Genomic DNA, 14363 nt, shown 5'->3' on the forward strand with positions numbered 1-14363 from the left:
CACATGAGGCAAAATTTGAACTCAAAATAGACCCTTTAAGGATTTCTACACGTTCTCTCTCTACAAAAATTGGCGCATGGTGAAATTTTTACAAATCAACTCAAAAGTGAGCGGAGTTTAAACTTCGAGACCTTTCCAATGATATATAGCAAATTTGGGTAATTTTTCATATTCAAGAAGTCCCCAAATTTGGGGACTTCTTGAATATGAAAAATTGCCCATCGTGCTATATATCAAAGGAAAGGTCTCGAAGAGCAGATTCCAAATGTCGAAACTCCGCTCACTTCTGAGTTGATTTGTAAAAATTTCACCATACGCCCATTTTTCTAGAGAGAAAACGTGTAGAAATCCTTAAAGGGCCCGTTTTATTAGTCCAAATTTTCCCTAATGCTCTTCATTTTCCATTTGTGATCTTGTACTATCTTTTGTTTCATTGTTCTCACTCTCATTGCTTTCTTTTCTTACAGTGTTTAGTCATGGTTGAGTTCGAAAAACTCACAGCAATTCTCGGCGTTAATCTCAACCTTAACCGTGTTTGGCTAGAGAAGGTGGGCCTACTGCAGTTTGCCTCGCTGCCATGGAATACTCAAGTGCTCAGCAGCACCGATATTTTGGAGCGGCTATTGGAGGTATAGAAGAATGGCATAATCAAAACAGCTCGGGGTAATACACTACAGAATATATTTCTGAAATCTTCGGGTTGCTTTTGGAAGGGGCCGTGAATGTGCCCCCTGCTTCAGATGAGGACATGGAGTTTTACTTCGGCTCCAAGGGTATGGCCAAGGAGTACAAGCTGAATAACCACAAAGAGGCTCACAATAGGCTGCACTTCAGATTTTTACTTGAGATGATCATTTTGACTTATAAAGTTACATACATGTCCAAAACAACCATGAGCATGTATCTTTATGCTTGTGCAAGCAACCCGATGGCATGGACATGCATCTTATTTCAGCAATTGAAGGTGGAACTCCGCAGCATTAGGGCCAATTCCAAGACTAAGATTGGTCTATATATTCAGTTTATGCATCAAGGAGTTTTGGAGGAAATTCAAATTCCTAATACTGTTGCCTGTGGTGCCCTTAGATTTTTTCACGACCATAAAAAGCATAGGAAAAATCTACAGAACCCTATGCATGAGAAAGTTTTGAAGAAAACCCCAAAAAATCAACCTCAGAAGGAATCTGATGAAGGATTTGCACATCCGGATCCAGTTGATAAAAAGAGAAACTCCAGCCCAGTTCCTTCTTTTCCGAACACTATGGAGGAAGTGGACCCGATAATGCTACAAGCTACCTGCTGTGCCAAACAAACAGACAGTAGTCCTTCAAACTGACCTAGATTCAACAAAAGAGGAGATGCAAAAAGAAAAATAAGATCTGCAAAACCTCTCTGTCATCATCCAACAAAGGGTTCAAACTCTGGAGATGGAGCAGATCCATTTTCACAATATCATTGAGCTCCAGGCCAAAGAGTTGTAGCACATGCCAAGTAGGATAATAGCAATAGATCTAAGATCTATATCAAAAATATACGAATGCTGAACTGCAAAGTCAACATCTATTAAGCCTACATATGTTTATCATCACTCAAATGAAGCAACATGAAGGCCAAGACAAGTTGGATCAAGAAAGTTTCCAAGTCCTGTATAGTAGAGTAGATTCAATGCTCTTGAAGCTGACAATGATCAAGAAGTCTATGAGTTATCCATAACAAGTGATGTGGATACTTATAAAGCTCGTGTTGTTGAGATATTGACAACTAGGGCTATGGCAGACAATGATGACCCGCCTGGGTGATAGCTTCCACACTTATGTCACTGGCACAATTGGTGTGATTATGGTTGATATGCTGCCATTGGATGACAGGCTATGTGTGAGAGCCACTTTGGAGTACTAGAGTTATGGCATAGTTATAGAGCCGGCTCATATAGTCGGGTTCACACTATAGACCGACCACTTTGTATGTTTTAGGGGAGAGTACTTTCCCTTTATGTATGTACTCTTATCTTTTAGTTATATGGTTGTAGAGAAGAGAAAAAGATAGAAGAAAATTCATCCATCCATCTCTCTCTTGTCTTGCACTCTCTTGTGTGTGTGTGTGTGTTTGCTTGCAAGGGAACTCAAGCTCTCTCTCTCCCCCACATTCTCTTTATGGTATCAGATCTCCAGTTTGTGTGAGATCTAAGGAGGCAAGCAAGAGGCAAGAACAAGCAAGCAAGAAAGCGGTACACGAGTAAGAGCATCATCATCTCTTTCCCTTCTTGGTTCAAGTACAACACCCCCCTTGGTAGCGCCGGGAGCTACACATCTCTGAATGAGGAGCTGTCTTCACAAGCTTGGAGATGCCTATGTGGTATATAGTACAGAATTGCATTTTGGGCATGTCTCGGTCTCCGTTCTATCACTAGCAAGTTATTTTTGACAGTTTTGGGAAGTTCTGGTTGAGAACTGTCTTTGGTCGAAATCTGGTTATTACAGTACAACAATGTATTTTGGGAGTGCAGGTAGTGTTTGCACATGTATTGTTGACATTGGGTGTATGTACATGTACTTTGGTCAGATCTGGTGACCTACAAATTTTACTAAAGTATCGCTGCAGTAGTAGTCACAGAAGATATTGTTGTGTTACAAGTTACATAAGAAATTGTTTGTTGCAGTTTTTTAATTGTTGCAAGAAAACATATCTAGTGTGACAAAATCAATCAGATTGTCAGTGAGAAGCTAGACAAGAATAACTTCCATGCCTAGAAGTTAAGAATGACCAATTTCCTTATGGTGGGTAAAGAATTTTTAAACTATGTCGAAGGAGACAATGTGGAGTCTCCTGAGTTGTCTGGAGAGAATCCCACTCCAGCAGACATAAAGGCATTCAAGGATTAGAACCAAGGTGCAAGGAAAGTCATATATTGTCTTTCAATTAGTGTCACAGTCACGATGATAGGACACATACAGGATGCCAACACTCCAGCAGTTGCATGGCAAAACCTGGTGGTGCAGATGTTCCATACCAACACAAAGGTAAGATAATTGCAGCGAAAACAAGAGCTCCATACTGTGGAACAGAAAAGCATGTCTATCAATGAGTATGCTTTAACGATCAAAGGCATTGTTGAATCCCTTGGGTCTATCAATGTATCAGTGGAAGATGATGACTTAGTAAGTGTCTGTTTGAATGGGCTTAGCAAAGAGTACAAGCCATTCAAGACCTCCATTGCAATCAAGGAGAATATTTTCAACTTTTGGGACTTGGTGTCTATGTTGATCATAGAAGAAAAGTCTTTAGGTGAGGACTCTTCTTCACAAAGCAAGAACACATTAGAACATACCTTCTACTCCAGTTTAGGTAGAGGCAAAGGTAGAGATTATGTTCGAGGCCAAGGTGGTAGTCAACAAGGAAATTAGAATTCTGAATAACAGTCCAATGATTCACAGCAGCAAATCATACACAGGTGAAAGAGGCCAGTCTAGAGGCAGCGGGAGCCAAAGAGGCCGAGGTGGTTGGTAAAGAAATCAGAATGCAAATAGCATAGAGTGCTATTATTATAGAAAACCAAGGCACATAGCAAAGGACTGCTATAAAAAGCAGAATGACATAAAAAGTGGAAAGTTGCACCAAGACAACTATGCATCAACTAGTAAATAGGGAGGTGATGACAGAAGTGAGCAACTGTTTGTGATACACTACATGCTCAGTTCCATAACAAGAGATGTGTCAAGATCTTTAGATACATGGTATGTGGATTTTGGTGCGCCTCTAACCACATGATCAGTCATGCTGAGTGGTGTAGAGACATGCAAAAAATGGAAAAACCAGGTTATGTAGAAATAGGTGATAATACTACGCATCCCATTGCGCATGTTGGTGAAGTGTCATTGTCTATGTAGGATGGCAAAATGAAGTACCTGGCAAGTGTACTTAATGTTTCAAATATTACAAAGAGCCTGTTTTCTATATTGGATAGAAGATTGAGCAGGGTCTGCAAGTGTTAGACAGAAGTTTTTTGTTGGACAGATGGTTGAGCAGGGTCTGCAAGTGAGGTTTAATCATCAAGATGTTTTTTGTTGGACAGATGGTTGAGCAAGGTCTGCAAGTGAGGTTTAATCCTCAAGGATGTTTTGTGGAGAGGATTTCAAAAATCAGTGTCGCTTAGTTGCAAAGGGTAACAGAAATGGCAATATGTTTACTTTGGATGTGAACATGCATGAAGTAAAGGTAGCCATGTTTTACGCATGGAACAGGTGTCATTGTAGATATTGACATATGACACAAGAGCATTGGTCATGTGAATGTACAGTAATTGAAGTCTATGCAGGCCCAAAATATTGTTGCATTTTTGCTAAAGTTTAAGGTTGATGGTATGCACAAATTATGTGAAGAGTAAGCAGGCCAAACATGCTTTCCCACATGAAAAGCATGTTAGTGCAAGGCCATTAGATGTCATACATTTAGATATATGGGGACCGACCAAGATTGCAACAATTGCAAGTTGCAGGTATTATGTTATATTCATTGACCACACTAGGAAAGTTTGGGTTTACTTCATGAAGGAGAAAAGTGAGGTGTTTGCTCACTTTAAGAGATTTAAAGCCTTGGTTAAGAAGGAAAAAGGCATGCAAATAAAATGCATGAGATTAGATGGTGGGGAAGAATATTTCTCTAATGAGTTCAGTGATTTTCTAAGGAAGTAGGGAATCAAGAGACATTTTACATGTAGGTACACTCCGCAATAGAATGGTGTTGTAAAAAGAAAAAACAAGCACATTGCAGAAGTGGCATGTGCCTTGATGGCTAAAAATAATATGTCACATTATTTTTGGGCAGAAGCAGTAGCAATTGCTATATGTACATTATGAACAGGACACCCACTGTAGTTGTTCATGGTATGATGCCTACAGTAGCAATTGCTATGTACATTAGGAACAGGACACCCACTGCTTCTGTTCATGGTGGTATGATGCCTGAACATAAGTTTACAGGCATAAGACCAGATGTGTCTCACTTGAAAGTGTTTGGGTGTATTGCATATGTTCATGTTCTTGATGAAGTGAGAACAAAGTTGGATCCAAAGACAAAGAAATGCATCTTTATTGGTTATGCTATGGAACAGAAAGGTTATAGATGTTATAACCCTACTACTCGTGAGATGCGAGTAAGCAGAGATGTTGTCTTTGACGAGATAGTTGGTATGCACCAATAGTGAAGGTAACAGAAGATGTAGATGCAAGAAGTGCTGATGTTGCACCACATGTAGAGTAGCAATCACATGTGCTTAGTGGACCTAGAGAGTCCTCTAGCACTGGATCCAATGTTAGCCCATGGTCAGGTAGGTTGAGGACAGATGTAGGTACACATGTAACACGCATAGGGAAGGAAAAGGTAGATTAACCTTTTGTGCCTGATTTATCAGTAGGTCACTCATATGTGGATGGTGACTCTAGTGGCTCTGAGCAGAGCCTTGATGAGGAGCTTGGCATTCCATTTGTGGTTACTCCTGGTGTAAGGAGAACGAAGGCTGCTTTGAGGACATCGTAGGTCTGCGAGGGTTAGGTACCCTGCTCAGGTTGAGATATGATGGATATACAGCCCATCATTATGCTTACATGGTTAAAGCAATACAAGAATTGCAGCCCACTTGTTTTGAGTAGGCACTTGAAAATAAGAAATGGGAAGATGCCATGAATGAGGAGATGGCAGCATTAGATTCAAATGCAACATGGGAGTTAGTGCCTTTAACTAAGGAAAAGAAGGCAATTGGATGTAAGTGGGTGTATAAAGTCAAGCATAATGATGACGGTTTAGTGAGGAAAGATTGGTGGCTAAAGGCTATGCACAGACTTACGGCATTGACTATGAGGAGACATTCAGCCCGGTTGCAAGAATGGCAACCGTGAGAGCCGTCATTGCTATGGCTACAGCAAAGGGTTGGTCTTTACATCAGATGGATGTAATGAATGCCTTCTTGCATGGTGATTTGCAAGAAGAAGCTTACATGATGCAGCCACCAGGTTATGAGAGTGATGCACACCCAGATTTTGTGTATAGGTTACGCAAAGCCTTGTATGGCTTGAAGCAAGCACCCAGAGTATGATCAAACAAGATCGGGGAGTATCTTGTTACCATTGGATTTCAGATATCTAAGGTAAATTTTTCACTTTATGTGAAAAAGACAGATAGAGGGATCATGCCATTAGTCATCTATGTGGATGACTTGATTATCACCGGTGATAGTGATGTTGACATATAGGATGTCAGGAGGCTTTTGAATCAAAAGTTTGAGATGAAGGATGTGGGTGAGCTGCGATATTTTTTGGGCATAGAGGTGGTGAGATCACCTCATGGCATTTTGTTTTGCAGAGGCAATATGGCTTGGACATGTTGTCCAAGTATAGTATGATAGGCTATAAGCCTATTTCAGTGCCATTGGAGTAGAACGCAAAGCTTTATACAGGTGAGCTTTTGGAGGACCCCACTACATACATGCGCATAGTGGGTAGCTTGATCTACATGACCATTACTAGACCAGACTTGAGTTATGTTGTTGGACTTGTGAGTCAGTTTATGCAAGTCCCTAGGAAGCCACACTTGGATGTGGCTAGATGGATTCTCAGGTACATAAAGTCCACAGTTGGTTATGGACTTTTCTATGAGGCTGGTATAGAGATATAGCTACATGGGTACACAGATGTTGATTGGGTTGGTAGTGTTGTAGACAGGAGATCTACTAGTGGATTTATGGACTTTTCTATGAGGCTGGTATAGAGATATAGCTACATGGGTACACAGATGTTGATTGGGTTGGTAGTGTTGTAGACAGGAGATCTACTAGTGGATTTATGTTCTCATTTGGAAGTGTTGTTGTGACTTGGAGCAATAAGAAGTAGCCAACAGTTGCCTTGTCGAGTACAAAGGCATTTATATGCTACCAATGGATGACAAGCTGTTTGACAGCCACTTTGAAGTACTAGAGTTATGGCATAGTTATAAAGCCAGCTCATATAGTCGGGTTCACACTATAGACCGACCACTTTGTATGTTATAGGAGAGTACTTTCCCTTTATGTATGTACTCCTATCTTTTAGTTATATGGTTGTAGAGAAGAGAAGAAGATAGAAGAAAATTCAACCATCTATCTCTCTTGTGACTTGCACTCTCGTGTGTGTGTGTGTGTGTGTGTGTTTGCTTGCAAGGAACTCAAGCTCTCTCTCTCCCCCATATTCTCTTTAGGTTGCATCCAGGAACTCATGGGGATAGTTTATATGCATGATATATTGAAGAGTTCAAGAAAATTATTGAAATGACATGCTGCCCGGATGAGCTATGTCATCTCAGAGACAACATGATGATGGATCCGATGCAGGCAGATCCGCTGGTGGCGGTGGTAGAGCAGATGGACCTCTTGGCCTTGTTCAATAGCCAAAAGGCCAAAACACTCAAAAGGACCAAGGGCAGACATCCGGTGATCCTCAGGGCAAGGGCGAGTAGGTATGCTCAGATACAGATACTGCTTTTGCCCAACTTTGCATGCAATATATTGGTATTCAAGAGAAAGCCCAGGCATTTCACCACAATGCTAGAGTAGTATAAGAATGAGGCCGAGGCACTTTGACTGGCAAATCAACATTTGGAGGGGCATAATGCTAAACTTGAAGATAAAAAAGTTCATGATTTGGCCAAGATTACAAAATTACATGAAAAAGTTGTTGCTTCTGTTGAGAGATGCAGTCAGAAAGTTAGATCAGTATAAAGAAGAACTTCAACACCTGCAGCATGAACATACAGAATATGAGTGAAGGCAAAGCAAAAGTTTTGGATCCAGTCAACTTAAAAACTCCGTTCAGGTTTTGGAAAGGGAGAAGTGTGCTATATGCATACAAGAAGTAGTGGAAACTTTACGCTCCCAAAATCTGCCTTCCCTCTAACTGGCGAATTGTGCAGAATATCGTGGCCCATTTCAATAGGGACGTGATGCCTTTGAATAGCAACCACTTCAGCAACTTTGGATCGACGGTACAAACTTTAGAGCACCCTTCCTGATACAAAGAGCCTACACATAAAGGCCAATCGTCTAAGGGTTCAACTCATGCACATAGAAAAGGTCCCGTTGACTATATGGTCAGAGTAACCATTCGAAGGTCACAGAGTAGCCTAAAGATCTTCCAAAGTCCCGGCGATCCGGAAGTCCCCAACCTCGTTCTTTTTCTGATTATTTAAATTCTCAATTTCACTCTTATAGACAAGTCTATCCCTCTACTCACATTATAGATATCAATTTCACAAACCTATTAGATAAAACTCAATTATGTTTTCAAGAAAAATTTTCTCAAGAAGTTACAGAATCTGGTTTTGTCATTACTTATCCTCGTCATCAAGTGGGGTCATCTTTCGTCTTCGCACACGGACTTTCCACCAGGTGTGCGAGGTGTTAACCCTTAGTATCCGCCAAATAGTTATGCTTTATCCTTTTCATTATTCAATTAGCATACTGAAAGTATGTGTCGCTTTGTATCTTAACTAGAAACACCTTATGGCACAATCACTTTGAAGCATATGTACACAGAAGAGAGAGAAGGAGCAATATATGTAGATATAGATGGTTTGCCAACTAGTTGTCTTTTGAATACTTTTGTCTATGTTGTTATTCATTTATGTTCTTTGTCTGTAATTGTCTGTAATGTGTTATCATGAATAACAGTACACATTGGCTATCCGCCAACACTCTCTCTCTATTCTCTGTCTATGTTGTTGATTGTTCTTTCATCAAGAGTTCCTATGCAATTGTTAATGGGTGTGTACATCCCCTAGCATTTTTGGCATTAGCTTGGGTGTGAACACCCCCTAGAATTAGTAGCATTAGCTTAGGCTAATGAGTTGTGGGATTTGGTTATTACAAGATGCCATATCAAGAAGTGGTTACAAGAGGGCTAGTGGAGAGTTAGGATCTTGTGGAGGTTATGGGAGCCCAATAGTCACATGGGTAGCCCAGAGTCACATGGTTGGATGGCTATATAAAGCCCCTCTTGTATGCAAATTGGACATGATATATGACATGATATAATATGACATGACTATTGTATGGACATGATTCTTGTACACACAATATGTGATCCATGGATATGGAATACACTATGATGTTATGTTGTTATGCTTGTGTCTTTTATCCTATTATTATGCTTGTATGTTTATCTTGTGTCTCTTATCTTATTGTTGATCCATGTCTCCTACTCCATGCTCATGTGTACATGCGTACTCCATGGCTATGTATGTAAGAGCAAGTGTGTGTTCCCCCATGTTGGCAAGGTAATTCTAACAGCAATACTTAGGGCTGAAAGAAGACATAAAGCTTTCGTGCATGTGATCGATAGTCAACAATTTTGCATCAAGATCTGAGTAGCATGGGAACATCAGCATAGGAACGTGTGAAGTTATGAATGACCAAATTCCACAAGACCCAAAGCTCCTACGAGATCAGAATGAGAAGATAAGGGAAGCACTTCAGAAACGTGACAAAGCTTCAATGCCACATATGAAAAGCTACAACACAACATCATAGAAATAATGGATATGCAGCTATGAATGACTTCAAAATGTAGATTGGGTTCCTTGAGAATATTTTAAAAATTACTCTTGACAAGGTTTTGCTCAAGTTGATCTTCTCATTGCAAAGCTGAGAAATGCTATAGATGTAGAAGCTGACATTCGTGCAGCTAAGTTATATATATTATTAATGTTCTTATATGTAAATGTTTATATATGTATGATTAGTTTTCTTAATATGTTATTTCATTGTCCAAGATAAGTTACAAACCCACACCGTCGCCATCATAGTGAATACACTACAAAAGGATGGGGACTTTGTAATGAACATACTCCATGCTGTACATAGTGGCATAAGGATCATATTGGTGCTTGTTGTACCAAAAGTGGCTAACAACCAGACACCATTGTTTATTACTATTGATGCATGTGGGGGGTGTGGCCGCATTGGGTTCGCAAGTGTGGATGCGGGGGGTATTTGCATGTGAATATCCATACCATCTCATGTGCTTTGCCTTGTTATGTCAGACGCAGGATAAGTGCTTTTCATATTTTTTGAAGTTATACATTCAACCATGGTGTATTATAATGAGAGGGTCACAAAAAATAGCTATGTCAAAACCAAGTACACCTACTCTAAGATTGTTGGACTTGCTATTGTCAATTTTAACTTTTTTCTTTCGAACATTTTACGTTATTAAAAACTATCAAGTTACTCCTAAAACCACATGATTCTTCTAAATGCATAGGGTTGTTTTACTTGTCTAGGTGAGTAAAGAGTTACGAACTCGCCAATGAGGTGGTAGCTCAAGTGGTGAAGTATCTGTCTTGGGATTGGGAGGTCCTAGGTTCAAACCCCAACTAGGTGCTCCCTCGATGGCATCACCTATGGGGGCAGAAAAAAGCAGTGAAATGCGCCTACGTCAAGCAGTGGAAAAACGGTAACTACGAGAGGATCCTGGGCCTAAGACCAATAAAAAAAAGAGTTATGAAGATATCTTGGAACATCGTGGGGGGTTTTAAACTCATAAGGTGCACCTTATTCTTCTTGCAAATGAAAATAAGGAATTTGGGCCCATATGGACCCCAAAACTAACACAAGAAATACTATTACACAATGGTTTAAGTAAGAGTAAGTGCTATGTGATGCTCACGTGGATATTGAAGAGGGACAGCACCATGCAACATCAACATGAGGGTTACACTTGCCTTGGCCCTTCACGACTTAGTCTACAGCTTACATGCACGACTTAGTCTACAGAGGATCTTGTCACTTGAAAACATCTCTAGAAATGAGACAAAATCAAAGGAAAACCTTTGACGCCTTCAAAAGCCTTTGAGAACATCTCCTTACCAAAATGCAGCAGGTCAATGTCCGGAGACTTAAGGGGTTTCTATCCTTAGGGACGTCGTCCATGTTCCAACCCAAAAGACGTTAAGGCTGTCGTCAATTTAATAAAATAAAAGCTCGGGCATTCCGGCACGCCTAACCCATTCCGGCGGCCGGGGGTTGGGGACCCTCCGTCACCGGAGCGATTGACTGAAAGACAGAGCACAGATTAACTCGAGATTACGATAAAAGAGTTTGGTGCATTGCAAATACCGTCGGATTACATGAGGGCGGCTGAGTTGGAAGTGGTGGAGGAGCGACGGAGGAGGAGCTTGAGATCGTCTTGGAAATCGAGGGGTCTGTCGGTGTCGTTGCGGATCCTCTTGACTCGCGGGCTGCCCAAGTGCTTGTGCTGGAAGCCATACATCTGCAAGATCTGGTCGTCTGCGAAGTTGAAGGCGCGCTCCATCTGCTTGATGCAGCGCTGGGCGGCGTAGTCCGTCCCTTTCCCACAGGGCTTGCAGCCCACAAAGTGGGTAACGAAGGGCCAGCGATCGTCCCCTAAGCCGGGATGATACTTCTCTATCATCTCCTCGTACTTGTCCACCAGTATGACCCAGTATCCATGGAGGTAATATGCGCTCTCCAGGAACACTCTCTCCCCCCACTTAGCCCTCTGCGTTATCAGGAGATAGATCATCGCAGACTGATCATCCGCTTCAAACTCCGGCCTCCCTTCCAACGACCTCGTTAACAGCTTCCCTGCCTCGTTTCTCACCTTGCCCTTTGGCCCCATCGGCGCCCACGCATCCAGCAGATCTAACGTCCACTGGCAATTCCTTATCAGAAAACTGCCCGTGTTCAGCCCTATCCATGTCTTCTTCTTGTACACAAGCTCGTCCCACCCATGGAAGACCGCATTGTAGTCCTTGTACTTCTCTATCGGCAGCTCAAACACCATGTCCGTGAACATGGCGTCGCTGTCCATCCACCATATCCACTCCACTTCAGGGTGTGACAGCATCAGCTTGCGGAGAAGTGGGAGCTTGGCCCAGAAGCCGGACATGACTGTGTCCAAGTGAGCCATGTTGTAGAAGATCTCTATGTTGTGGAGCCTGCAGTAGTCTATCTTGTTCTTGATGGACTTGAGCAGGTAGTGATCTCCCACCGCATTCTCGCAGGGGGTGGGCTGGGATCCTGTAACAAGCATAATGCGGGGCTTTCCTTTGACGAAGTTGGGGAACTGAGGGTTTCTGGCGAGCCAGGCCATGCGTTGCTGGTCCCAGTCCGATATCTTCATGCCCAGAGAGTAGGGTTTGTTTGAAGGAGGCTCCTCCTCATCGGCTACACCATCTTCTTCTTGAGATTTCTTGGACGTGGTCCCTGAGAGGGTTCTGGAAGCATCCTTCCTGCCTCCAAATGCTCTCTCCTCTGCAGCAAGCAGCCTGTGAGGGACCGGCTCGTGACCGGCGTTGTGGCCCGCCGCCGCAGGCTCTGTGTTGGCGGCGGGCTTCTTGAGGCCGACAGAGCTTGTGAGCAGGACGAACATGAGGAGACCACAGCAGAGAAGGGCAATTTTGAGGACGTGGTGCATGGGTCGCAGGGATTGCCTGGCTCTGAGGCCACCACCAGGCAACCCGATGCTCAAGCTGTGCACGCGCATTGCAGAACGGGAGAAATGATTACAGAGGCTGGGGAGAAGCTCCAATTTCCAAACATAAGCACAGAGCAATTGGCCAACAGGCAGGCAGAGAGAGAGAGAGAGAGAGAGAGAGAGAGAGAGAGAGAGATTGAGGAAGGGAAAGCGAGGAGAGGGACGTGACTGTGGGAGACTGGAGCCCGAACGAATAATTTTTAACCTGGCAGTTACCAGTTTTCAAAAGAACGCTGGCGTGCGCAGTGGTGCACAAGCTGTCAAGGTAAAGTTTGCAGGTTCGTATGCGCGCTTGGCACAGCCATAGGGCATGCAGTCGTGCGCATGAACGGAGACTTGGAGGAAGGTACGTTTGCAGACGTGGTGCTCATTGGGATTGGAACTCCTGCTTGGCGTCGATTCATAGGTTGATCGTCGTCCACGTGCCGAAGTTCGACCGTAGAAGCGCGTTTCTCTCTAGCGCCTAGCACTCGCGTCCTCACAGCCGTGTTTATAGCCACGTTGGATCAACTTGCCTCGTCTCCAAGTTCCAACGTTCGAAATAAAGCTACCTATAATTTTATTTTTTTCACCCCTTTTGCGGAGTGAGGGAATCAAACCCCCATCAAGGACGCCAGAATCAAACCCCCGTACGTTGAACACGCCCCCTTAACCAGTGACGCACCCTCTCATTGCTACGGCTGACCAAGGTTCCAGAAAAGAACTATTCCCTCTCTACAACCATCTCTCTCTCTTTCACACACACTCACATGCACATGCAAATGGCCCTCTCCCTCTCGTACACACTCTCAAATGTTGAAACTCTCTCTCTCACATGCACACATATACACACCTGCTCTCTCTCTCTCTCTCTCTCTCTCACACACACACACACACACACATGCACACACTCCCTCTCTCTGCTTACACTCCCACACATAGAAGCGCCCTCTCTCTCTCTCTCTCACTCTCTCTCTCTCTCTCACTCACACATACACATATGTAAATATATAGTATATACAATATTATGTTTTAGATACATATACCTCCTATACATAGACACATATACTTATACATATATACATATATTTAAAAATATAAATACAAGCATCAACATAATTTATTTAATTTTGATTAAATATTAATGTACAGAGATGGGTGATAAGCTATGGTCACTTTTAAATATATAGATAGATATATCATACACACATATACCTCCTATACATAGACACATATACTTATACATATATACATATATTTAAAAATATAAATACAAGCATCAACATAATTTATTTAATTTTGATTAAATATTAATGTACAGAGATGGGTGATAAGCTATGGTCACTTTTAAATATATAGATAGATATATCATACACACATCAAAACACACACACACACACACACACACAAACATATATTATATATATATATATATGTATGTATGTATATATGATACACACGTATGTGTGATTGTGTATTGTCTTCACGCGTGCATGTGTCATGCATGCTTGATTGTGTGTATGTGTTAGTGTGTATTTGTTGTGTGTGTACATGGTGTGTATGTTTTTATTTATGTGTATCCATAGCGAGTGTCTACATGTACGTATGTGTGAGCATGTGAATATACTCGTGTGTACATCGATGTGTGTGCACATGCAGGTGCATATGTGTGTGAGTGTGTGCATGTCCATGTGTGTGCACATGTACTTGTGTATGTGAGTGTATTTATGTGCTTGTGTGCATGTATACACATGTGTGTATATGCAAGCTTGAGTATGTGTGCAAGTGTGCATATCTCTATGTGTTGCATGCGTGCGAGTGTGTGTATGTGTGTTTGTATACGTGTGTGCACGTATCATGTGC

The 14363-nt window shown here is 42.1% G+C and overlaps 1 pseudogene across 1 annotated transcript; it reads right to left on the minus strand.

Moving 5' to 3' along the window:
- Positions 1-11110: 11110 nt before the first annotated feature.
- On the minus strand, positions 11111-12711 carry LOC147604443 (xyloglucan 6-xylosyltransferase 2 pseudogene; annotated as a pseudogene). The gene has a single exon (XR_015265299.1). The product of XR_015265299.1 is annotated as a xyloglucan 6-xylosyltransferase 2 pseudogene (transcript).
- Positions 12712-14363: the final 1652 nt, after the last annotated feature.

Source organism: Cibotium barometz, chromosome 61 (assembly GCF_041138505.1).
Source record: "Cibotium barometz isolate CiBa-2024 chromosome 61, ASM4113850v1, whole genome shotgun sequence".
NCBI classification, from domain to species: Eukaryota; Viridiplantae; Streptophyta; class Polypodiopsida; order Cyatheales; family Cibotiaceae; genus Cibotium; species Cibotium barometz.